We start from the raw sequence: 20,584 nt of genomic DNA, 5'->3' as shown, positions 1-20,584 counted from the left end.
AAGGAGGAAGGAAGTGATTCTCAGAAGGGGGAGAGGTCAAGCCAAGAAGGCAGACAGATGCAAGCTGAATGGAGAAGCAGCAGTGTCCCTGACAGCAGCAGTGGTGGGAAGGACAGAGTCTCTACCCCAGATGCTGTAGGGTGGGCACAGGGAGGGGCAGTGTGGGCAGGTGGATGAGAGCAGTGGCGGGGCTCACCTTGCTGGAGCGTTTGCAGGTGGATGGAGCAGTGGCGGGGCTCACCTTGCTGGAGGGTTTGCAGGTGGATGGGGCAGTGGCAGGGCTCATCTTGCTGGAGGGTTTGCAGGTAGATGAGGGCAGTGACAGGCTCGCCTTGCTGGAGGGCTTGCTTGAGTTAATGTTTACAATGGAAAGGAACCCAGCACTTAAATGCTAATGACAAGGAAAGAGAGGGTGTTGACACTGGAGAGGGGACAGTGACAGACAAGGGAGAGGAAAGACCAAGGCCCCCGCAGGAGAAAAGAAGTGGGGGGTGCAGGCAGCTGACAGTAGAACAGGAGGGGAGGTCACCTGCAGAAAGTCAGGTAGCAGGAGAACAGAGAAGGTATGGATGGGACGATCCCCAGGGAGACAGGGAGGAGGATCCAGCGGGCCAAGTGACAATAGAGAAGGTGTGTTTATAGGGCAGTGATGCTCACGGGGGGAATTTTTCCCCACAGCTCTCAGAGGCAGGAGTGGGAAGGGCCAATATTCACTAAGCACCTGTTGCCTGTGAGGAGTTCCGGACAGTGACCTGTGACTCCTTGGATGGTTGAGTCCTGGCGTCTGTGTGTTTCCTGGGGCTGCCATAATAAACCACGCAGCTTCAATAGCAGAAATGCCTCCTCTCCCAGTTCTGGAGGCCAGGACTCTGAAGTCAGGGTGTGGGCAGGGCTGTGCGCCCTCTGAAGGCTCCAGGGGAGGATCCATCCTGGCCTCTTCCAGCTCCTGGGACCCTGGGCATTCCTTGGCTGGGACAGCATTGCTACAATCTCTGCCTCTGCCCTCCCATGCCCTCTTCCCGGCATATGTCTGCACGTCCCTACCTTTCGTATCCACATCTCCCCTTCTCAGAAGAACCCCTGTGATTGGATGTAAAGCCCACACCAGTCCAGTCTGACCTGATCTTAGCTAATTGCAAAGATCCTATTTCCTAATGAGGTCACATTCTGAGGCTTTATGTAGATGCGAATTTGGAGGGACACCCCAGTACGACAGCTAAGCTGGACAAGGAGGCGTGTGAAGACAAGAGGGTGAGAGGGAGACGTTTCAGGGCGCAACAGCTGAGCTGTCCTAATTAGGCCCAGGACCGATGTCCTCTGTGGGAGGAGGGAGCAGAAATGAGAGAAAAAGGAAAAAGCGTGGCAGGGAGCAGGCAGCACAGGTTGGGACAAGGTCTGGGGACTACTGGAGAAGGACAGATGGGGAGGGGAGTGAAGGCATGGGAAGTCAGGGAGGGAGAAGGATGCCAGAGCCTTGGGTCATCGCTCGGGGGCTGGAGTCAGCCAGGGCATGAGTGTGGCTTTTCCTGGGGGAAGGGAGTCCAGGAGGAGGTGCGGGCCAGAGGCTTGGGGTCGCAAAAGAGAAGATCAGCTTCCTTTTCCCATGAAGATGGCAGAGGGCTGGCCTGGGAACTGTGGCTGGAGCTCAGAGGGTGGAAGAGACACCCTGACCCGCAGCGGGAGAGTGAGCAACACTCCAGCTGAGGAAGGGCCAGAAGGTCTGTCGTGGAGGAAGGGGCTGAGCTTGGCCTCCGTGGTCAGGAGCATGGCACTCAGACCCGTGCGGAAGCCATCAAGAGGCAATGTCGGTCACGCCCAGGGAAGAACTTTTGAGTAGGGGCAGTTTCTGGAATGAAATGGGACGTGAGGCAAGGTGGGCTGGGAAACACTGGTACCATTGCAGAGGCAGCCTGAGCGTGGCCAGGGTCTGGCTGGATGGTCTGCAACCAGCCAGCCCTGAGCAGATGCTTCCCGCAGGGGACGCCCTCGCAGACTCGTGGAGAAGCGGCTCTCCCTGCTTGCCCCTCACGGCAGCCAGGAAATGCATTTACTGCGCCTCCAGGAGATGGGAGAGAAAATGGATGATGCGGAGGGTTGAAAGAGGTGAAAACTCCGTGGAGAAGAGGAAAATTTGCAGAGACCGAGGACATTTTTGACATGTGCAGGTTGAATTCTATAGAAGGGGTATAAAAAGTGGAAGGCATTTTAGAAATCGTGTGGCTAGAGCCCAGAGCCATCAAGAGTTAGGCTGGACAGACACCCCCTTCCGATCCTTTTCTCTCTGCCTTGCCCGTTTCTAGCTCCTCCTCCTCCTACCCTACCAATTGACATGCCCAGGTTTCCACACCTTAGACCCTTCCTGGGCTTCTCCATGACTCAGGAGGTCTCTCCCTGAGCGGAATGGTGTCAACCAAGGTCCCAGACAACAAGGCCATGAGCCCTGGCATCTTCCTCCATAGAGAGTGACATGGGGCCAGGACTGGTTGCTCACACCTGTAATCCCAGCACTTTGGGAGACTGAAGCAGGTGGATCATCTGAGGTCAGAAGTTCAAGACCAGCTTGGCCAACATGGTGAAACGCTGTCTCTACTAAAAATACAAAAATTTGCCAGGTGTGGTGGCATGCGCCTATAATCCTAGTGAGTTGGGAGACTGAGGCAGGAGAATCGCTTGAACCTGGGAGGTGGAGGTTGCAGTAAGCCGAGATCACGCCACTGCATTCCAGCCTGGGTAACAGAGCAAGGCTCTGTCTCAAATCAAAAAAGAGAGAGAGAGAGAGTGACATGGGCATCGTGGCTCAGGGTTACAGCGTTTCAGGACTGGACAGACCTTGGAGATCATCCATCCCAACACCATCAGCTTGAAGGGGAGGCACTGAAGGCCCTAAAGGTTCAGCGACCCGCCAAAGAGTATGACGCCCCAACCAAGGCTGAGAGATGGCACAGGGCCCAGGGCCAGCGAGGTCTGCATCTGGTGTGATGCCCCTTTGCCCCCACCCCAAGTGGGTGGGCTTCAGTGCAATTCTGCCACTCACTGCTCAGAGTCAGCCTCAGACTCCAAGGTGCAGGGCAAAGTCCCCCACAAGACCACCCTGACTTCCAAGCCAGCTCCTAGTCTCAGGACCCACCTTTTGACCAGCCAGCTGCAAATTCTGGGGTTCCTGTGACTCCCTCAGGTTCATTCATTGCTAGAGCATCTCACAGAACTCAAGAAAGTGGCATACAAACGATTCCAGTTTTGTCATAAAGCGTCCAGGGAGGGCGAGGTCTGAGCGGGAGCACGGAACTTCTATGCCCTCACCCTATCACTCTCCGGGCACACCCACATGTTCGCCAAGCAGGAAGCTCCACCGCAGTTAGGGGCCCAGAGCTTTCTCCATCAGGATTTTGTGTAGGAATGATTGATGACATTACTGGACACCTGATTGAATTCAATCTCCAGCCCCCTCCCCTCTCCTGAGGTTGAGCCAGTCTGAAGTCCCAGCCCTCTAACCATAAAGTTGGCGTCTCTGGGCCCAGCCCCCATTCTGAAGCTATCTTATCTGGGGGCCACCAAGAGTCACCTCATAACTTTCTAAAGACCGTCCTGGCATGCAGGAAATTCCAAGCATTTCTGGAACTCTGCACTGGGACCCCGGCCCAGTAACAGCCCCCCTGCAAGTCAAATCATAGAACACAGAAACTTAGCCGGACGAGTCCAACCCAATTCCACATAATACCCCCTAAGAAAAGGAAGAGTCCCGACGAACACAGAAAGCACACCTGGATGAGACAGGCGGGTGGAGCACTGACTTTAGCAGGTAAATCAGAAGCTGAAGAAAACAAGGTGAGAAGGTGCCTGGACCATGAGGATGAGGACACTTCCCTTCAAGGGGCTGAAACGTCCTCAAGGGGAATGTGCCAAGAAGTCCCGGCTCCCACATCAGCTGGGGATGGAGGCCAGGCCAAACGGGAAACTCGCTCACTTCACTCAAGGTTGTTTCTCCCTGGGAGAACAGGCAGCTATAACCAGGGTCTTTTCCCAGTGGAATCAAAGGAAGGAGGGCAGGGCAATGCCCAGAGAAGGCTGAGAGGGACAGGAAGGCTGGAGCAGACAGTCTCACCTGCCTGGTCCAGGTGAGCAGCCCTCTGGGAAAAGTCAGCTCTGGTCTAAGTCTGTTACAGCGGGAACGGATTTACACAGTGTTTGTATAAATTTAAATTCCTGCTGCCTAAGCAGGCTGGCTGCTGTGCCATAAGCCCTCTTGACTTGAGCTCTGTGGGGGCCCCCTCCCCAAGCCAGTTCTGAGCCACCTGTCCAAAGTCACCTGGAGCTGGTGGTGAACACGACCTGCCCGGAGTTGGCAGGCTTGCCTAGTCGTAGGCTCTCAGGAAGCAGTTTATAAGCTTACCTGCAAAATCCCAGCCCACTAAATCTCCGGAATGGGAGAGGATTCACCTAATGGAATTAGAAAGTATAAAATAGCAGTGATCTTGAAAGGCATTCGAAAACTAAGCCCTTTCTGGAAATTGGAAAGTCACTAACATCAGCCTGGGAGACCCTGGAAATTACAGACCCGTGTGCCCAGAGGTAATAAGGTCAAACTGCTACACATATCTAAAAGGAAATCGGACTCTAACTCACCAGAGTGCTCTAAAAAGTTAATAGAGTGGCAGTCATTCTGGCAGCCCAGTGGACATAATTTACCTGCGTTTTCAAAAAGCTTTTGATGAGGTCCTTCATGAGAGACTATTAGGGAAAGGAAAAAGCAAGAGCGAGGACAGTGTCAGCTGCTGCCAGTGAAACCCTCGTTAAGCGGGAGGCTGTGGGAGCCCCGGAGACCAGCTGCTCCCCACGACCGCCTGAAGACAGTTAATAATTGTGGCCCCCCAGGGCCGGCTTTGGGGAGGACACGGCATTACATTTAAAAACTTAGGAGCAAGCTCATGAAGCCTGGTTTCGTTTCCAGCATTCCTCCAGGCCGAGAGGGTTTTGTTCTTTGGAACTGTTTGTGTTCTGCTTTTTGTCCTTTGGATCAGGGGGCTGGACCGCATCTGCCCAGCTCACCCTGTGGTCACTGCTGAGCGTGGCATCCGGCAGGCGAGGTGGTGGAAATCTGCCTGGAACGGAGGCTGCGTGAGCTGCTTTCCGGAGTCATTTGATGTAGTTTTTATGATTGCCATACATCTGCGCTCCCCCCTCCTCTCGCACTGAGGGTCTCCAAGGGCAATGGTGGCAGCCACACCAGTAACACTGGATGCTTCCCCATGGTCCCACCCAGCTCACCCCACAGAAACTTACAGGGGAACAGAACTTTCCGGGGGGCCAGGAGCCAAGGAGAAGGTATAGAACCTGGGGAATTCGAGCCTCAGTTTGTGGAGCACACCCCCTCTGGCAGTACACACAGGACCCACCAACCACAGAGGCTGTACCCCGGGCCCATCCTTGCTAAGGACCCAGGGAGGAAAACAGAAACAGAACCAGGTGGGTGAAGTGGGGAAGCTATAAGGAGAATCTGCTCTTGCTAGAATTAAGCTCCAGACCATAGTGTATGGATGAGTCTCCTGGGGCTGCTGTAACAGGTGATCATGAACCGGGTGACGTGAGACAACAGAAATGGATTCTCACTGTTCTGGAGCCCAGAAGTCTAAAATCAAGATGTCAGCAGGAGCTGGGTGCGTGACTTCTCCTGTAATCCTACCAACTTGGGAGGCTGAGGTAGGAAGATCACTTGAGCCCAGGAGTTTGAGGACAGCCTGGACAACATAGTGAGATCCCATCTTTGAAAAAACAAGACCAGGCTTGGTGGCTCATACCTGTAATGCCAGCACTCTGGGAGGCCGAGGCACATGGATCACCTGAGTTCAGGAGTTTGAGACCAGCCTGGCCAACACGGTGAAACCCTGTCTCTACTAAAAATACAAAAATTCGCTGGGTGTGGTGGCAGGTGCCTGTAATCCCAGCTACTTGGGAAGCTGAGGGATGAGAATCACTTGAACCCGGGAGGTAGAAGCTGCAGTGAGCTGAAATTGCACCACTGCACTCCAGCCTGGACGACAAGAGCAAAACTCCATCTAAAAAAAAAAAGATGCCAGCAGGGTCGTGCTCCAGCCAAAGCTCTAGGGAAGGATCCTTCCTGCCTTTTCCAGCTTCTGGGGGCCCCAAGCATTCCTTGACTCTCCAATCTCTGCCTCTGGCTCCACGAGCCCTTCTTCCTTGTGTGTCTCAAACCTCCCTCCTTTCTCTTATAAAGGTAACTGCCATTCGATTTAGGGCCAACCCTAAATCTAGCATGATCTCATTTTATTATCCTTAATTTAGTCATATCTGCAAAGACCCTTCTTCCAAATAAGGTCACATTCCAGGCTCTGGGGGTTAGGACTGGACGTACCTTTTTGGGGACAGAGTTCTGCCCCTGGTAAGGCGCCTTCATCCAGGCATTCCCTGGCTCCCGCTGTGTGTCAGGCACCGTTCTAGGCAACAACAGGCAGAGTCCTAGCTCTCATGGAGCCCGGGCTCAGGGCAGAGGGGGTGTGGTGGCATTTGGTCTGCCTTCCAGGTGGATACGACCTGGCCACCCTAGAGAGCAGGTGGGGGTGGCTCACCATGAGCTGGGGCAGCCTCTGCCTTCCTGCCTCCTCTCCAATGGCCACTCCCGGGACTTCTGCCATGAGCAGCCCGGGACTCTCCCAGCCAGGCCCCAGGGCCCTGCCACGACTGGTAAAAACCTGACCGGGGCAGAAGGCCTCTGTGTCCGCAGAAACTCCACGTGCCTTCCAGCGTTTCAAACAAATCACATCAATTTCAAGTGCTGCAGAATTTACAAAGTGCCTGTAAAATACCAGCGTTCACTTGGATTGCTCCTTAAAAGTGCTGGCCACTTTCCCAATGCTGCGCCGGGAGAGAGAAAAGAGCAGAAATCATGAAAAGTTTGCCCTTGCTATGTTCTCCCTCTAGCCTGAGTGTTTCCAGAGCCTGGGCCCTCCAAAGGTTGGGGGAGGCAGCGTAGCCGGGGGGGGGGGGGTTGACCCCAGCATCCACTTGGGTCAGGGTGGCTTCGCAGGGCCCTGGGAACCCTGGAGGGGCACGCTAGGCCTGGGCGAGTTACCCTGCCTGAGCTGAAGGCCCAGAGCCTGCTCAGCAAAGTCGCCTCTACCCAGAGGGGCCAAGAGCAAGTTCTCCCAGGGGAGGCAGCTGAGGCCTTACCAGCTCCAGCCTCACCTGCAGAGCTCATCAGACTGCCAACAGCTTTGGCAGCCAGGTCACCTGAAACAAGGAGAAGGCAACCAGAGCTGGCACTTTGCAGCCAAGAAGCAGGAAGGAGCCTCGTCCTATTGGGGCTGCCACAGTGCTCTTAGGTGAAGGCACGTGGGTTGGTTTCCATCCATCAGGGAGCAACTGATTGTATTGGACCAGTCTTGGCCTGGCCGTCCTTGTGACCCACGTAGGGATAGATTCCAGCCTTGTGGGGCACACGGGGTAGCCACAGATCCGCAACTCTGCTCCTGCCCCATGGGCCCATCCACAGCTGGCACCATGAGCCTACACAAAGGACCCACAGCCCCTCCCACCAGCCTGGGCCTCCCTCCCTCCACCTCTCGAGACTGGAACAGGATTAAGGGGTCCTGCCCTCTGAGCAGACAGTGGCACTGACTTAATTTAGAATCCTAATCAATTTGCCCCTGTGTGATCAATGGAGATCTGCCCACTGATTGTTCTTCAAAGGAAAACGACCGAGGTGGAATTTATAGAGAAATGTGCAAGTCCTGGCAGGGAAACCAAGGTGAGAGGCCATGTCCCCTCAGTGGGATCTGCTTGTGCCCGGTCATGGCTGGCTCCCAGGCCAGTCCTGGCCACCCCCTTCCTGCCCACAGCCCCTGTCCAGAGCCCTCATGGCTGCAGGACTTGTCCCCAGTTGCAGAGGTCCGGGCTTGTGGGAGCCTCCATGGAGAAGCTGAGGCTCAGAACCGCTGCATCTCGGGCTTGGCCTGGCCGTCGCTTAGCCACATGATGTGTACTGAGCTACGACCATGAGAGGCTTTTCCAGAGCAGCGGTTTTGGTTTAGCATACAGCCCAGGCAGAGAAAGGGAATCTCAAAGTTACTCAAATAACTCAAAAGAATCTCAAAAGTAATCTCAAACCTCAAAAGGAATCTCAGAGGAACTCAAAGCAAAGTTTTGGAGTGTGTGAAGGAGCTCGATGCCCGGCAATCTGCATTAATATTTCAGGTGTTCATATGCCTCCCCCTCCACAATTCCGCTGGGCGCGCTGTGGACACCTGAAGTCCTCCCCTCCCCTCTTCAGGTTCCATCAGAAGCTGCCAAGAAACAGGAGGGCAAGCCACTTTGTGGGCCTCTTGCGTGAACAGGGGAAGCGTGGGGTGCGCCGCCTTCATTCTGGCTTCACACCAAGGTCCCCTTGGCGACCAGCGCGGGATGGGATGGGGAGGGTCCTGCTACCTACCCGCCTGTGTGCAAGCTCCTGCTCAGACGGTGGCCCCCGCTCCAGCAGCCTCCACGTCACCTGGGACCTTGTGAGAAATGCACCCCCACCACCCCAGACCTGCCGCATCATTGAATCTGCACTGTGAAGAGCCCTCCGGGGAATCCTGTGCAGGGGAGAAAGAGCCGCACAGGCCTGGGAGGCTCCTGGGGGACTCTGGCAGCGCAGCACCTCCACCTGCATCCTCTCCCTCTGGGTCCTTCCAAGGAGCTCCATGCCCCTTAGGACACCACTTTCTGCACGAGAAAACCAGGTCTTGGGTCTTGGGAGAGAAAAAGGAAAGGAAAGAGAGACACACACAGAGAGAGAGACCCTGTGCCTGTGGTTTCGGGGTGCTCATGCCCCCTCCTTTGTTTACTCACACACATTTATTGAGTGTTTGCTCTGTGCCAGGCCCTGTCCTGGGCTCTGGAGACACATCAGTGTCTGCATCAGGAGACAAAGCAGATAAAAATCTCTTGTAGTGCTTACGTTGCAATGGGGGAGATGGGCAATTGGGGGAACAATTGAATATGTTTGCAGGGGGCTCAAGGAGCTAATGCTGTGGGGTGGGAACTGGAGGGGTGTAGGGGTGTGGAGGCTTTGACTTTAATTGAGGTGAGGAAAAGGATCTGGGCAAAGATCAAAGGGAAGTAAGGAACAGCTAGAGTGGGGAGAGGCTGGAGTCCTGGGGTGGAAGGGAGGGAGGGAGACACATGGATGGTGGGGGAGAGGCCAGAGCTGGTGCAAAGGCCCTGGGTGGAGTGTGCCGGCAGGTGCCAGGGCCAGTGAGGAGGCCGGTATAGGGCCCATGGAGAATGCAGGAGGGTGACGGAGTCTGGCAGTTGACCAGAGCTGGTGGGCGTCAGAGCTGGGAAAGGACTTTGGAGTTGTTCTGTGATGTGGACTGAAAATCCCCTCCCGCGTGCCGTTTTCTCACACTTTACAGCGTCTTCCTTGGCCATTTTCCTATTCCCAGGGGAGGGGCATCGGGTTCCCGTCAGGCCCCAAGGCCCGGCAAGCTGGCTGCAGCTTGGTTGTGTCCTCAGCCTCAGGCCAGCGTGGCCACACCTCTCTGGGCCACCCCTGGGGCTCTGGCTTTGGCCTTCGCCATTGGTGCTGCCCTCAGAGTCACGGGCGTGGGCCAGGCCCCAGCAACTGACCTATCACTTGTGGAGGTGCCAGCGGGCATCTCTGCTTTAATGGTGCCCACTGTGGGCACCTCATGGCTCTTCCTGAGGCCCTTCTCAGGCCACGTCTTTCTTCTTAGGGGTCCTAGCTCCAAGGTGCAGGGGAAAGAGCAGGACCCCATCTGGGTTCCACTCAGGGCCCAGAACGTGCAGGGCAGAGGCCACAGCCAGTGCTGGATCCACTGTGGCAGGGAGCAGGTAGCCAGCACGTGGGGCTGCTTTGTGGGAAGGGGCCCTGGGGGAAGCTGAGCCTCAGCAGAGCCGGAGTCCCCCACAACTGACTCTAGCCAGTGGGGAGGGGTGTGAGGGTCTGCGCAAGGCAGGCTCCCATTCTGCCTCCCCCTGTACCTCCTTATTTGATGATTAAACCCGGTGGCCGATGGGCTGGGCCAGGTCCAAGGGTACTCAGTAAGTGCTGGTTAGACACACAGGACGTGCAGACAGTGCTCCACCTGTCCAGAGGGTTCCACACACCAGGGGTCTCCCATGGTCCTCACTCCACCCAGGGAAAGTCAGCGGCCAGGAAGGGGCTCGGCGTCTGGCTGCCTGGCCTGCCTGACTGGACTCACATCCCGCTGCACTCACAGTTGACATTTCTGAGCGTCAGTTTCCTCATCTGCAAAACAGGGATGATGCTCAGACGGGCCTCTTCGGGGAGGAGTGCGAGAGGGAAAATGCTGCCCAGTGCTGAGAACGGTGCCTGCTGCAGAGCCCCTGTGGCTACTGTGACCCTGAGGTGCAGGGGCACCTAAACACCTAGGCCACACCGAGCCTGTCCCTGTGTCTCCCAGCTCTTGGGGAACACAGGATTGCCAGGCTCAGCAAAGGGAGCCGGGTCTACTGACCAGCCCATCCCTGCTCTCAGCCCTCTCCCAGCTGCTTCTGCGTCAGCTGAGTGCCCTTCACTTCCATGCAGTCCCAGGCAACGCCGTCTCACCCGGGCCCCCAAAGGCCTGCCTGCTCCCTTCCCTCCTCAGGCCTTGCCTCCCAGACGCGGCTGGTTTGCAGTTGTCTTCTCAGTAACACAGGAGATGCTCTTCTCTGGCAATGACCCTATCGCTGGTGCCTCCTGCCCCTGCTCTCACCTTCCCACTCACCTCTGGGGTCCAGGCAGCTGCCCTCACCACAGAAGGGCTGGAACCCCATAATACACCCCTCACTGCAGGGTTGTGGGTCCTGCACGTGGGCTCTGCCCAAGATCGGTGCTGTGCCCACTCCCCGCTCCTGCTCCACCTTCGACCTGAGGACAGCACAGCCCCCAGGGCAGAGTCCACAGATGCCAAGGTGGGCCAGACACCAGCTGTGTATTGGGTCAGTGTTTCAGGGAGAAGAAAAGTGGGCCTATAGAAAGACGGCATTCGGTACCCACCAGTGCCCTGCTGTCATCCCTACAGACAGTTTAGCCCGAAGGGCAGAATTATAAGGGAAAGAGAATTTTGACATTTCTGGTTTTGAGCAATGACTTAGAGTTGGGATTAAAAGTGATAAAAGTGACTCTGCAAAAGCAGCTGCAGCCACTTAAAAAGAGCAGCCTTCCCTCCAGCACAGCGCTGAGAAAGCGGGCCAGCTTTGGGGCCAGACTTGCCGGGACGGCGCCTTTCGACATGGCATCGAGTAGGCATGGCAGGTAGACTGTGAGAGCCGGGTCAAGTACAAGGTGGCCCAGGTGTGGGCCCTTCTCTGTCACAGGCAGAGCAGGAGGAGGATGGCGTGGCGAGGGTGGGGTTCACATTAGGAGATAAGCCCTTCATGAACAGGATTCTCTTCAGTAGCTCTGGGTGCAACCCCCACCAACCAGCCGCCTGCCTCCCGATCTTCCAAAGGGCCTGTCCATCTCTCTCTTGCTGGGTATACCTGAGAAGAACTTTACCGAGTTCCCTGTCCCACCCTCCCTTGGCCCTGAGGCTCTAGAGCTCCTTGTAGTCTGCCCAGCATCTGACCCCTGAGTGTCTGTTGTTAGTGGCCCTGGCTCCATCCAGCCTGGGCAACCTGTGTTCCATTTAGACAGGGACCTCCGTGACAAGGGCTGGCCCAGCACATTCCTGTGCCCAGTAGATGCTGAAGCATAATGGCAGCAACCTTGACTGTGGTCCGTGGCAACACACCGGGTGGGTTTTGAGGGATGGAGATTTTATCCTCTGCTTTCGCCTCAGTACAGGAGTATTGAGTGGGGTTTCAGAATTAAGCGGGAATCCGTTTCAGTTACCTTCTCTGGGTCTGCGGCGTGTCGCTGGAGGCTGCTGTCTGGTGCTTCGACTTTGCCTGTCAGTGTGGCACTCCCTGCACTGGGTCAGCCCCGAGAGCTGGATTGGTTTAGCTGAGCTATTCACCGTGGGGGACTCAACCAGTGTCTAGCAGCAAAGCAGAAGCAGGTTCTTCTGCATTTTCCAAGATGTTTAGAGTCATAATCTCTAAAACAGGCTCTTCCTGAAAATGTCAGGAAACAACCTTGGACTTCTGTGTAGGCATTGGCATCTATTCCCACTGAGGCCAAAAACTAGAGAGAGAGAGAGAGTGGGGAAGAGAAGGGGATAAAGGGGAGGGAAAAGAAGGATCTGAGACCCCCATCCCCACAAGATTAGAAGCTGAAAAATGTACCATCATTGCTTTTATATTATTATTATTATTTTGCCCAAAACAAAAGCAAAGGACAGGCCAGGCGTGGTAGCTCACACCTGTAATCCCAGTACTTTGGGAGGCCGAGGCGGGTGGATTGCCTGAGCTCAGGAGTTCGAGACCAGCCTGGCCAACATGGTGAAACTCCATCTCTACTAAAAATACAAAAATTAGCCAGGCGTGGTGCTGCGTGCCTGTAATCCCAGCTACTCAGGAGACTGAGGCGGGAGAATCGCTTGAACCCGGGAGGCAGAGGCTGCAGTGAGCTGAGATTGCACCACACCACTCCATCCTGGGTAACAGAGCAAGACTCTGTCTCCGAGAGGAAAAAAAAGCAAAGAACTCTGAGAAGGACTCAGGTGTCTTTTCCTGGCCCCATGGGTCCCACAGCCCTTTGGCCAAACCCCTGGTAGGTGAGCAGCTTCCTGGTCTGCCGCTCTGTCCCCCGCTCCGCACAGGTTGTGCTCTCAGCATCTTGGCAGCAGACTCCTCAGGGCACCTGCTAGTCAGAGCCTCTTTTTGGTCTCGGGTTTATATTCTGGGGAAGCTATTGGAACATTGGACCCTTTGGGACTTCACTTGCCAAACATGAACTGAAAACTCTCTCTGCTAACATGTATCCCTGCGCCGGCGTCTCTGGAACCGCGCGAACCTCCTGGGGCTCGGGGCTTGGGGAAGGACTGCTCAGAGCACCTGCCAGCGGAGGGACTCACAGGAGTCCCCAGAGGCCCCAGGACAGTCACTTCCCGGCATCGATTGTAGTGTGTGCTGCTACATTCCCGCTTCCCAGTGCTACCCTCTCTCCCAGGGGAAGGATACTGGAGGGGACCCGCCCACTGCCTCATAGTAAGGCCGGTGGAGCCACAGCAGGAGTCCACCAGTTCCCCAGATTCCTCCCACGCGGGTCACGAAATTCTTTCCCTTTCTTTTTGTTCTTTTGTTTTGCTTTGCTGTGTTTTGAGATGGCATCTCACTTTGTTACCCAGGCTGGAGTGCAGTGGCACTATCTGGGCTTACTGCAACCTCCACCTCCCAGGTTCAAGGGATTCTCCTGCCTCAGTACCCCGCGAGTAGCTGGGATTTCAGACGCGCGCCACCACGTCCGACTAATTTTTCTATTTTTAGTGGAGACGGGTTTCGTCTTCTTGGCCAGGCTGGTCTCCAACTCCTGACCTCAGGTGATCCACCCGCCTCGGCCTCCCAAAGTGCTGGGATTACAGGCGTGAGCCACTGCACCTGGCAGAACTTCTTTCCCTTTCTTAGAAGAAAGGAGAAGATGACACGGTGTCTTCCACCTAAAGACTTTCTCCTCCCTGCAGCCATGGTTCTGCGATTTACATTAAGGGCTGTAACGGGTCGGAGTAAATGGAGCAGGTTTGCAATTAGTTTTCAGAGTACTTATCTCATTAAAGTAAATGAATTATTGATTTAGGGACACTCATGCTTTTAGTGAGTGGCATGGTGCCATCCTCACTCTGGGCTTCAGCTCCCGGAGCCGGTGGCCGGCACAAGCAAACTTGCTTTGTGTAAGGAATTTTTTTTTAAATTTTAATATTTCCTTCTCGTTATTTAGCTTTGTAATTAAAGTGGATTCACATGAGAAAGGAAGGGTCGGTTTATGGGAATAGAAGCCCCAGAGACAAGCGCACCTCCCTGCAGGAAAGAGCAGAGCTAAGAGGGAGTGATGAGGCTCTTGACCTCCAAGTTAATGAAGGTTGAGCGAGGCGGGGGAGCAAGGGTTTACAATGGGCTGGGGCTTCCCTATCGTGGGCTGCTCGGTCAGCCCCTCCCATCCGCACTGGGGAAGTTCATGGTATTGGAAGACAGCTCCAGAAATTCCTAGAGGACTATGACCAGGCGTTTTCTGGGCGGCTGCTTTGGAAGCCCCCGAGGGAGTTGGCTGGGGAGGCTGCTGTGCCCCTCTATGCTCGGCAGGCAGCGGGTCCAGGAGCCCCGGTCCCAAGCAGAAGACAGGAGTCCTGGAAGTGGTGTAGGTTCAGTCCCTACACCAGCAGCATCCACCGTCCCTGGGATGTACAGGAGGGGTCTTCCTGTCCGTGGCCCCTCTAGGATGGGGAATTGCAGCAAGGGAGGAGGAGAAGACCAGGGATGCTGCCCCTGAGCTGGAGGTGTCCCCGGGATGGAGACCAGCCGACCTGGGAGGCCAGGTCCAGTGCTGCTGCTGAGCGCCGGCCACCCTGCCCATGCAGTGCTGACTCAGCAGCTTCCCGAGTCTTCCTGGGAGACGTGGTCGCCAGGGGAAGATGGAGTGTCCCATTAAAGGCCGCTGGCTCATGCTGGCCCTGGCTTCTGGCTGCCTCTACTTCCCAGCCTTGGTTCAAATGGACACAGCCCTTATTCCTGAGCACAGATCGGGGGCCAGGGCTCTGGGGTGGAGAATGGCGGCAGGGACTATGCCCCGTAAGGTCACTTCTTCGAAGAGCAGGGCAGATGTTGGAGTGTCCACGTGTCTCTCAACAGTGTCACTGATGTCCAGCCACTGGGCTGAGACCTACCATAGTGAGTCTATGGCACTATCACCCCAGACTCCCTCTCCAGTGCTCCTCCTCATGCCATACCCTCAGTACACACACACAAACACACACACACACACACACACACGTGACTAAAGTGCCACTCACCTCCCATTCTCTGTCCTGGAGGCAGTACCATACTTGAGCGGGGTGTGGCCTGGGCAGGCCCCATAGGAAAAGCCTGGAGAGAGGTCAAGTTTCTGAAGGGTCAAGGGGTTGGCTAAGGAGGAGAGGCCAAGCAGATACAGGCCCTGGGGGCAGGAAGCCAGCAAGGTGCCAAGGAGAAGCTGCCTGCCCTCCACTCTGACCCATAGTTCCTGCTTAGGACAGAGGGCTCAGGGCACATAGACCTACCCCAGGCCCTACCTAGAGCAAGAGTCCGGGGTGTTGCCCCTCCCAGCATGTTAGCCTGAAGCCCCACATTGTCCTTAGAGAGTCCAGCCCATGGTGATAGCCAAGTGACCATAACCTGGGCCAACCAGCACTTCCTGACATTCTGGGACCCCTCTCAGGCCCAGCCTAGATAAGGCACCTGTCCACCTGGATACTGTCCAGATAAGGCAAGGCAGGTTTTTCACAGACAGCCTGGACTGACACTGCATGGAGGTGCAAGTCTATGAATCACCAAGAGGGCTCCGAAGTGGCCCCTGGTGGCATAAGACCAACCCCAGCAGGTGGGAGGTCCCTGAGGCCAGCACTGGTCACCAGCTGAGAGTTCAAGGGCTCGGCTTCCTGAAGCTCCGTCTCTAGCCCCAGAACCCTCAGGGTCACTTACAGGCTTAGCAACTCAGGGGCTTCCCTCCATCTATGTGCGGAGGTCAGTGTGCAAGAGTCCAGCTGGTCGGCCTCGAGGCTGGGCCCTGGTGCCACGTGTCCTGGATTGGGGGGCAGGTTTGGGGGTATGTGGAGCTAGGGCTGAGGGTCTCAGGAGTAAGGTTCCTCACCTGCTGCCATCTGGGGGTTGCGGGGTGGGCAGGGTTCTGAACGAGACAGGAATAGCACTGGGCAGCAGCTGGCCTCTTCCAGACCTCAGGGGCCCTGCTCCCTAAAGCCAGGACATCTGAGAACCTTCTGGAAAATCACCTTCATTCTCATCAACTGCAAAACTCAGCAAATGACTTCCGGGAGACTCCTGTATCCTGGGTGCTAGGGCTGCAGTGGTGAAGTTGCCTCCCTGCCCAGGACCTGGGCATTGCGGCGACTTCATTTGCACCATGGAGGACTCAGAAGTCCTGCCACCAGCTGGGGAGAAGGTTCCCTCCCATGCCCGCCCTCAGAGGCTGTGTGGGGAAAGAGGAAAGTGCTTAGGTTTGGGAACCTGACCTGGACCCACACATGGGCTCCTCGTCCGTCTGCTGCTGTGTGACCTCAGGCGGGGTGCTCAACCTCTCTGAGCTTCCTCCATGGTAGTCCCATCCCATGGCCACCCCGTGGACCATTGCTGGGAGAATTAATGATGGCATGTGAAAACCCTCTAGAGCACTGCCCAGAACACAGTAGGTGCTCAACAAATAGCAACTGGGGACCTCCCCTGCTGGGTATGTCACCATGCCCTCATCTGGGGAGATCCCTGCCACCCTAAACGCAGACCGGCCAGCCTGGGGTTTGAAATTCCAGAGATGTCTCCCCTTTCCCCAGCACCCTCTCCAACCAGTGGCACCTCCTGGGAGCAGCAACTCGGGGCTGTTGCTAACTGGCTCAAATGTGGTTTTAAAAATATATATCTTCCTTTGTGATTAAAAAAAAAAAAAAATTCATTTAATTAAAAATGTTGACATTGTGCCTGGACACCCCGCCAGAGAAAGTGGCTATAAATTAAACATTAGATCTTTAATGGTCCATAAAGAAATATTCGTTTCTGGTTATGTATATACCGGATATAAATAGATAAAGAAGAGGTTTTTTTCATCTGGGCGGGGAGGTAGACTTTTTTTTTTAACCTCAGCTGGATAATCTTGTTAAGTGAATATAATTAAAAGTTAAATTAATTGGAGTCCTCCTCAGCTTTGTGTCTGGGCGTGTGTGGTGGAGGGCGGGTATTTGAGGTGGGGGAAAGATGGGCCCCGTCTGGCTCTAGCAGCTTTTGAGGGAGCGCCAGGTGCATTGTGCAGGAGTCATGATTATCTCCCTCTGGGGTGACTGTCGGCCACCAGGATCTACTTGGGCTGAAAGAAGGGGGACCTGAAACAGCCTTGTCAAGCGTTGCTTGTTCCTTTTTCTCGCCCCTTCCCACACAGCACCACCCCGCAGGGTCGGGGCCAGAGGCTCCATCTGGGAAGCAGAGGCTGCTCAGAGAGTGACGTGACTTTGCTGAGTGTAGATGCAGAGAAGGCTGGGGGTTTGGGGGGCTGCAGCTTGCCAGGCAGGATAGAGGAGGAAGGGTGGAGGTGGCTGATTTGAGATCTTTCAGCTCCCTGCCCTCCTGTCTTGTTGGAGAGGCAGAAAGGCTGGGTCCATGCTTCACTCTCTGTGGACGTTAAGACCCAAAAAGGAAGGGAGAAGAGAGGGGGATTGAGAGGGCCAGAGTGATGTGACACTAAGGACTTTCCAAGAGGACTGCATTAGATGCCACTGTCACAAACAAATGTAGCGGCTTGAAATGAGACGGACGGGTGGCCGTGCAGTTCTGGAGGGCAGAAGTCAGGAAGGAGTCTCACTCAGATACCAGCGAGGCATCATAATCAGAGCTGCATTTCTGGGGAATAATCCACTGCCTCCTCTGTTCCAGCCTCTAGAGGCCCCCGAACTCCTTGGCCTTTAGCCCCTTCCTCCATCCTCAGAGCCAGCAATGGCCACTGAGTCCTGCTCACATTACACACTGGCATCCTCTCCTGCCTCATCTCCCATAATTAAAACCCTGTGATTACCCTGGGCCCACCTGGATACTCCAGGCTCCTCTCTCTGTTTTCAGGTTGGCCAGTCAGAAGCTCTGATCCCATCTGCAACCTTAATCACCCTTTGCCAGGAACCCTAACGTAGTGGCAGGTTCCAGGGCATAGGACACCTGGAGCAGCGGGAGCTATTCTGCTGAGCGTAGGCCTCTCCTTCCTTTCTCCCTAGGGGAGGTTATGAGCACAGCGCCTGCCCCAGGCACAGAAACTTGGGAGCTCTTCAGTCCCTTGGGGCCAGAGGGGCTGAATTATGACTTCTGCAGACGCCTGAGGTGAGATAAGGCCCTGACGTAAAGGAGCTGACCATGATTCCCCTCACGGGGTCAAGGGGGAGGTGGACAGCTCAGAGGCTTTTAAAGTGGAAGTAATCCCAAGTGGTCCCATATGGGGTTAGAGCTGGGGGCATGCGGGTCTGAGAAAAGGATGATGGATCTGGAGAAGAGTTTCAGGTGGTATCTGAGTGGGTGGAATGCCCCATGCTATGGAGGTGAGAGAAGCATTCTAGGGTCAAACTGACAGTCAATGATGGATTGGAGGATGGGGGAGGAGGAGAGGGAGGGTCAGAGTGGACCCCAGCTGACTTGCTCACTTGGATGGGTGATAGCTCCATTGACTGAAATAGAGACCACTGAGCTAGGACCAGGTTTCTGGGAGAAGACCCTGAGCCTCAGACATGTGGGACAGAGCAGTCTGGGAGACACCAAGGGAAGCAAAAGGTTGGACCCACAGGGACCTCGGCTGGAGTGGACATCAGGGTACAGGTTGAAGCCAGAGCTCCGAAGTTGCCTGGGGAGAAAGTAAAGGGTGGAAAGAGAAGGTGCCCTGGGATACCGAGTTACCCACTAGGCAAAGGCAGGAGGAAGGGCCAGAGCCATGGGGAGACCAGGAAGGTGTGGGCCAGCCCAGGACAAAGTGTGCTTCCAGAGGCACAAGGTGTGGTCAGCAGACTCATGCCCTGCTAAGAGATGGAGAAAGACGAGGCTGGCTCAGGCCACCTGGTCTCCAGATGAGTAAGAGGCTGCTGGGCAGAGTGAGCAGGGCTGGTCTTTTCAGGTGGGAAGGGGAAGGATCCAGGAGTGTGAGCTCGGCCACTGGGGAGCTGTAAGACGCTCTCCTCAGCCTGAGGGCAGACCCCTGGTGGGGGAGCCAAGGGGGAAGCAAGTGGGCAGGTGGTTTTGTGCGAGGTGTGAGCATCCTCAGCCCCACGCCAAGAGGTCTTGAACCTTCCCTGAGCCTGTGGGCAGCTGTGAAGTGTACAATGGGGTGGAACCTGCCATGCAGCTGACTTGTCTGGCCACTGAGTTGAGGCTGGACATGGGAGCTGTAGATGTCTGAGCCAGGACCAAGTTCAGAGGCTGCACCATGCTCTAGGAAGAGAAGCGTGCCTGAGCCATGTGGATTTGTGGGTAGCGGGGGTCACACAGGTATAGAAGGTGTTAAGGAAGAAGAATGGATAGGACCTAGAGACTACTTGGGTGAGCACTGGGGACGAGGGAGGGGAAAGGGTTGTGCCCAGAGATCTGACTTTGGGATGCTGGATCAATTTCAATGAGTTTAGGGGTGCTGGATCAATTTCAGTGAGTTTGGGGGTACTGAATCAACTTTGGTGCCATTGACTACACTGGGAGGGGCAGGCGTGGAGGAGGTTTCAGGAGAGGCCCTCGTCTGTCCTCTGTCCCACATGTTGAGTGACTTTGGCACCAGTAACCAGGTAGTAAGATCTAGGAGGTACCAGAGGTCTGGATTGGAAACCTGCATGCAGGAGTTCCTGGTGGTGGGTGGCAGATAGAGCCAGGGCACAGAGAGCATCCAGGGTGTGTTGCTAGGACCAGAAGGGGACAAGGGAGAAGGGGAGCTGCTGAGGAGGCTGAGCTCACATCAGAAACAGGAAAAGGCTGGGCGCAGCAGCTCACGCCTGTAATTCTAGCACTTTGGGAGGCAGAGGCAGGTGGATCACTTGAGGTTGGGACACCAGCCTGGCCAACATGGTGAAACCCCACCTCTACTAAAAATACAAAAATTAGCTGGGCTTGGTGGCGTGCACCTGTAATCCCAGCTACTCGGGAGGTTGAGGTAGGAGAATTGCTTGGAAGAACCTGGGAGGTGGAGGTTACAGTGAGCTGAGATCGTGCCACTGTGCTGAAGAGCGAAACTCAGAGAAGAAAGAAAGAGAGAGAGAGAGAGAAAGGGAAGGAGGGAGGGAGGGAGGGAAAGGAAGGAAGGAAAAAGAAAAGGAAAGAAAGGAAGAAAGAAACAGGGACCACCAAGCACAGGGGCAGCTGCCAAAGGGAGGCTTGCAGAGGTTACTCTCCTGTGGTACCTCAACGCTGCTTTATTTTTATAAATCAGAGGTCCTCAAAGCCTGGGAGGGCATATGAAGCCCAAGCAAGCATGTTTATCTGTTGAGGCAAATGTTTGTTCAGTATCGGCCGACCAGTGAAGCTGGGTCTCCCTGCATGGTGCTGCTGCCCACGATGAGTGGTCGGCTCATTTAACCGCCCTCATCAGGAACTCCTCCTATAATAAAAATTAGTTTTGTTATTGTTCTTTAAAGTCTGACCATGAGCCCCGGGGCCTCAGGAAGGTCCGTGTAAACACATCCACAATTTATCATGTGTTCTGTCTCAGCAAAGACCTTCTGCATGAACAGAACCCAGGGAAGACAGCGACTATCTATTATTAAATAAACCGAACTGTCGATACAGGCACAATCCGCAAATTAGCTGCTTGTCAATGCGGGTTAGTTGCAGACAGACGTTCGCCGGGACATGGGTGTGATAGAAGTCCGTGTTCACATTTCACTTCTGAGGCCGTATCTAGTAGGAGACTGAAATTGATCATGTGAGTAAAGATGTGTTAATCCCGAAAGGCGATTGCTGAGCGGTAATAGTC

The 20,584-nt window shown here is 55.2% G+C and overlaps 1 protein-coding gene across 8 annotated transcripts in view; it reads left to right on the top strand.

Annotated features, from left to right (window-relative positions):
- RBFOX3 (RNA binding fox-1 homolog 3) overlaps nucleotides 1-20,584 on the top strand; it is a 518,131-nt gene that overhangs the window by 340,007 nt on the left and 157,540 nt on the right. The gene's annotated exons all lie outside the window — the stretch shown is intronic.

The sequence above is a fragment of the Papio anubis genome, chromosome 17 (genome assembly GCF_008728515.1).
Source record: "Papio anubis isolate 15944 chromosome 17, Panubis1.0, whole genome shotgun sequence".
NCBI lineage: Eukaryota > Metazoa > Chordata > Mammalia > Primates > Cercopithecidae > Papio > Papio anubis.
Note: the sequence above shows the minus strand (reverse complement) of the source record. Positions and strands in the feature narration are given on the sequence as shown.